The sequence below is a fragment of the Sander lucioperca genome, chromosome 12, assembly GCF_008315115.2.
Source record: "Sander lucioperca isolate FBNREF2018 chromosome 12, SLUC_FBN_1.2, whole genome shotgun sequence".
Classification (NCBI taxonomy): Eukaryota; Metazoa; Chordata; class Actinopteri; order Perciformes; family Percidae; genus Sander; species Sander lucioperca.
This window is the reverse complement of record NC_050184.1, coordinates 1,244,126-1,250,125: the sequence shown is the minus strand read 5'-3', so window position 1 is coordinate 1,250,125 and position 6,000 is coordinate 1,244,126.

Here is a 6,000-nt window from a genome sequence, read left to right as displayed (position 1 = left end):
GACTTAAACTTAACTTTCTGTGCATTAGAGGTCACCCAGAGTACTTTTAACCACCATGCAATTTTAACTGTCAGCAACTTCTATTCTATGATTGGCAAGAAGTTGAATTGGCATTGAAGTGAATGTCATGAGGGCAAAAGCGTATGGACTTTTTTTGAAAAAAATGTAGATATTTTGTCCACTGTATAAGTTATAATGTTTATTTTTTCAATGTTTGACTCCTAATACATATGAGAACTGATTTGGACAGGAGATTGGCTTAGCTTTTATTGCTGTGTGTGTGATACATATCGGTGAGATTCATGTTCCGTCTTTATGGTCCTACAACCTTTTTTTTTACATTCAAGTGACTTCACTGCAGCACAAATATTCTAATAGCCCAGTTTTTCCTGAAAAAATGGCGTCCACAGATTGACTGTGTACAACAGGGTTGATGTTTTACAAGCTTTTTTAGAAGATAAAACCAGACGGACCAGAGGTTGCCAAAAATACTCAGAGGGTTAATCCCTTTATATAAATATGTTTGGGAGTTTTTGTGTGTTCCACTGTGGTTCCTGATTTATTTTCATGAATGCAAATGTTTCAAAACCAGTTTTTCATTTAACTCTGTTATGTTGACATGGAAATGGCATATGAGTAATATTTTTGGTGATGAGCCTGTGGTGTGCTCAGATGGCTCTGGGTTTGTTGTCATGCTGGTTTAAGCACTTTCTAGTTTTATAATCAGATTGCCTGTGTGTAGTGCAACTTCCCCTCCTAATCTCTTAACTTTAACTGTCTCTTCCTGTTCTGCTTATCTGTCTGGTACACAATGCATTATTATGCCATAAAAGCCTAAACTATTTTTATGACTTAAGCTTAACTTTCTGTGCGTCAGAGGTCACCCAGAGTATTTTTAACCACTTCCTCAATGACTAACACAGTGAAGTGAATGTCATGAGGGCAAAAGCGTCTGGACTTTTTTTGAAAAAAATTAGATATTTTGTCCACTGTATAAGTTATAATGTTTAATTTTTGGTTCAAATATGTTTCAAAACCAGTTTTTCATTTAACTCTGTTATGTTGACATGGAAATGGCATATGAGTAATATTTTTAGGGATGAGCCTGTGGTGTGTGTGGAGCCTCTGGGTGTGTTGTCATGCTGATTTGAGCACTTTCTAGTTTTACAAATCAGATTGCCTGGTCGGATCTACTATGGCGTTATATATGTGTCACATTCCTGAGCGAGTAATTGTATGTTTTGAGCACAGAGAACTATATTTTGCAAGCGCATTACATTGCATTTTGAACAGAAATGTACACTCGCAAAAAATAATTCAGTTTGAGTAAACAAAAACTTATTTCGTGCACAATAAATGTATTTACATGTCTTTCTCTGCTCGCAGGTAGACGCTGCTGCGCTCCGGTCATGTCTCCCTCGCTCTCAACCTCTTCTCTCTACGCGCTCAACTCTAGACACGCTCGCTCAGATTTTCACAGCGTTACAAGTGTGCCACAAAACCAACCAATCGCAGAATCAAAAGGTCAATTCTGATTGGCTGTTCGTCTCCAATTAGATCGCAAGTAGCAGGAAAGACATCTACAGGGAAACAGTCTGCCATGATGCCCCAGCAAGGGGTATCTCTGCTGTAGCCAGTGGGTACTTGGAAAGATTGTGGAGCAGCTTAACTAATTAAAATAATTGAATTATGATTGATTTAAAACAATATATCAGCTAAAACAGCTCAACACATATGTTTAAACATATAGCGAAGTAATCAATGGTAGAAATAAACAGCTAACAGTGGCCTACTGACTTAGCTAACAGTTGAAATGATTAGCTAAAAGTAATGGATGAATTTTGAAACATTAACCACACTTCAAGTAAAAGGCCTAGCTAGCTAGTAGAATTTCTGACCAAACCAACCTAAATGTTTACAGTTCAATTGCATGAAAATGTAAGAATATTCACTTTAATATGATAAATAGTGTGAACACATTGGGAATTCATAGGGCGGGGTATGTGAGTTTATATGACAGGGCTGTGGGGGGAAACTCAGAACAGAAGGGTTGGAAAGCACTGATCTACAGTATTTTATATTATTGACTGACCGGTATATTACAGACATGCCTTATTAGTTGGGTTAATCACAATACCGTTGTTTGAATTACATATCTCTGTGTGACTAACATCATCCTTCACAAGCAATCTAACATTAGCCCAGCATGGATAAAGTCTATGCATCCAACGTATTCATCCGAACACACCTAAAACGTCACTATCCAGCCACTTGTAAGAAGTTTGTAATACTGGTTACATAGTTATCGTGTTTTATTAACCTTAATTCTGTTTGCCAAGGCTATATTTTATTGGCTTGCAAAGTAGCTATCCGTTGCTAACGCTAACGTTAGCTAGCTAATGTATGTCAAAAAGCAGTAGCTAACTAATGTTACTGCCAAGATATGGTTTCATTGTAAGACAGCGTAAACACATGACAACACTTGACGAGTCTTACAACACCTCTCTGGTCTCTAGTGAAATCATATCTTGGCAGTAGTTAGCTAACGTTTCTGCTTTTTGAGATAAATTAGCGTTAGCAACGGATAGCTCCTTCGCAAGCTAATATAGCAACATAATTCAGGTTAATAAAATACGGTAATGTAACCAAAGTATTAAAAACTACTTAGCTACATGTGGCTATAGTGTGACAGGTCTACTGCTGTTCAGTCTCGCATTGCGAGACCTAGCTAACTCAGCTAGTTATAGTGCTGCGAGGCCTGTTCAGATGACATGTCGGCTGCAGTGTGTGAGCTAGATTGCTTGTGAAGGATGAGTCAAACTAACGTTAAACACACAAGGAGATATAAGTCAAAGAAAACAACGGCATTATAGTACACACAAATATTAAGACATTTCTGTGATATAAGTCAATAATACAAAATACTGACCGAAATGTGTTTTAATCCAGTAACATTAGTCGAACAGATCCACTGTAGTCAGTATTTGCTGTACCAACAGGTGTTAACTGAAAAAGACTGTTCCTCCAAAGAATTTCTAATATGGGAAGAAGTTCCACTCTCTTGTTACTTCCGGCTTCTGAAGTGGTTGCAGTTCCACCAGAGTTCCAAATAGGGGGCGCTCACAGACCAGTGCAGAATGAATGGGACTCTATGGAGCTATACCCCTCAAAATCCACTTTTCTCAGGATATAATTTTTTGTCTAGTAATTTGAATGTTGCATTTGAAAGGGGAGGCTAAGAAAATACACACTGCTGGGTGTTAGATTTTTTTAAAGTGGCTTTTTTGAAAAAAAAAAACGAGGTAGAGATGGAGTGACCCTGCCCGGAGGAAGCCCGGGGCCCCCGTCTGGAGCCAGGCCCAGATGGAGGGCCCGTCAGCGAGCGCCTGGTGGCCGGGTTTGCTACGGAGCCCGGCCGGGCACAGCCCGAAAAAGCTACGTGGCACCTCTCTCTCCAACCCATGGGCCCACCACCTGTGGGAGGAACCGCTGGGGTCGGGTGCGCTGCCACATGGGTGGCAGTGAAGGTCAGGGGCCTCGACGGACCAGACCCGGGCAGCAGACGCTGGCTCTGGGGACGTGGAATGTCACCTCTCTGTGGGGGAAGGAGCCGGAACTTGTGCAGGAGGTGGAGCGCTACCAGTTGGATCTGGTGGGGCTTACCTCTACGCAGAGTCTCGGTTCTGGAACCATACTCCTGGATAGGGGTTGGACTCTTTTCTTCTCCGGAGTTGCCCAGGGTGTGAGGCGCCGGGCGGGTGTGGGGATACTCACAAGCCCCCGGCTGAGCGCCGCTACGTTGGAGTTTACCCCGGTGGACGAGAGGGTCGCCTCCCTACGCCTGCGGGTTGTGGGGGGGAAAACTCTGACGGAGACCTTGAATGGAGTCCTGTATGGGGCTCCAGTGGGGGACTCCATAGTTCTGCTGGGGGACTTCAACGCGCACGTGGGAAATGATGGAGACACATGGAGAGGCGTGATTGGGAGGAACGGCCTCCCTGATCTAAACCAGAGTGGTTGTTTGTTGTTGGACTTCTGTGCTAGTCATGGATTGTCTATAACGAACACCATGTTCGAACATAGGGATGCTCATAAGTGTACTTGGTACCAGAGCACCCTAGGCCAAAAGTCAATGATCGATTTTATAATCGTTTCATCTGATCTGAGGCCGTATGTTTTGGACACTCGGGTGAAGAGAGGGGCAGAGCTGTCAACTGATCACCACCTGGTGGTGAGTTGGGTCAGAGGGTGTGGGAAGACTCTGGACAGACCTGGTAAGCCCAAACGGGCAGTGCGGGTAAATTGGGAATTGGGTCTGGAGGAGGCCCCTGTCCGACAGACTTTCAACTCACACCTCCGGCGTAGCTTTTCGTGCATCCCTGTGGAGGCTGGGGGCATTGAACCCGAGTGGACAATGTTCAAAGTTTCCATTGCTGAAGCTGCGGCGGGGAGCTGTGGTGTTAGGGTCTTAGGTGCCTCAAGGGGCGGTAACCCACGAACACCGTGGTGGACACCGGTGGTCAGGGAAGCCGTCTGACTGAAGAAGGAGTCTTTCCGGGATATGTTATCCCAGAGGACTCCGGAGGCAGTTGCAAGGTACCGAAGGGCCTGAAGGGATGCAGCCTCTGCCGTGAAAGAGGCAAAGCAGCGGGTGTGGGAGAAGTTCAGAGAAGACATGGAGAAGGACTTTCGGTCGGCACCAAGGTGCTTCTGGAAAACCGTTCGCCACCTCAGGAGGGGGAAGCGGGGAACCATCCAAGCTGTGTACAGTAAGGATGGGACGCTGTTGACCTCAACTGAGGAGGTAATAGGGCGGTGGAAGGAGCACTTTGAGGAACTCCTAAATCCGACTAATACGCCCTCTATGGTAGAGGCAGAGCTGGAGGATGATGGGGGATTGTCGTCAATTTCCCTGGTGGAAGTTGCTGAGGTAGTTAAACAACTCCACAGTGGCAAAGCCCCTGGGATTGATGAGATCCGTCCAGAAATGCTTAAAGCTCTGGGTGTGGAGGGGTTGTCTTGGTTGACACGCCTCTTCAACATTGCGTGGAAGTCAGGGACGGTGCCTAAGGAGTGGCAGACCGGGGTGGTGGTTCCCCTTTTCAAAAAGGGGGACCAGAGGGTGTGTGCCAATTACAGGGGTATCACACTTCTCAGCCTTCCCGGTAAAGTCTACTCCAAGGTGCTGGAAAGGAGGGTTTGGTCGACAGTCGAACCTCAGGTTGAAGAGGAACAATGCGGATTCCATCCTGGTCGTGAAACAATGGACGAGATCTTTACTCTCGCAAGGATCCTGGAGGGAGCCTGGGAGTATGCCCAACCGGTCTACATGTGCTTTGTGGATCTGGAGAAGGCGTATGACCGGGTCCCCTGGGAGATACTGTGGGAGGTGCTGCGGGAGTATGGGGTGAGGGGGTCCCTTCTCAGGGCCATCCAATCTCTGTACGACCAAAGCGAGAGCTGTGTCCGGGTTCTCGGCAGTAAGTCGGACTCGTTTCAGGTGAGAGTTGGCCTCCGCCAGGGCTGCGCTTTGTCACCAATCCTGTTTGTAGTATTTATGGACAGGATATCGAGGCATAGTCGGGGTGGAGAGGGGTTGCAGTTTGGTGAGCTGGGGATCTCATCGCTGCTTTTTGCAGATGATGTGGTCCTGATGGCATCGTCGGCCTGTGACCTTCAGCACTCACTGGATCGGTTCGCAGCCGAGTGTGAAGCGGCTGGGATGAGGATCAGCACCTCTAAATCTGAGGCCATGGTTCTCAGCAGGAAACCGATGGAGTGCCTTCTCCAGGTAGGGAATGAGTCTTTACCCCAAGTGAAGGAGTTCAAGTACCTTGGGGTATTGTTCGCGAGTGAGGGGAAAATGGAGCGGGAGATTGGTCGGAGAATCGGCGCAGCGGGTGCGGTATTACACTCAAGTTATCGCACCGTTTTGACGAAAAGAGAGCTGAGCCAGAAGGCAAAGCTCTCAATCTACCGGTCAGTTTTCGTTCCTACCCT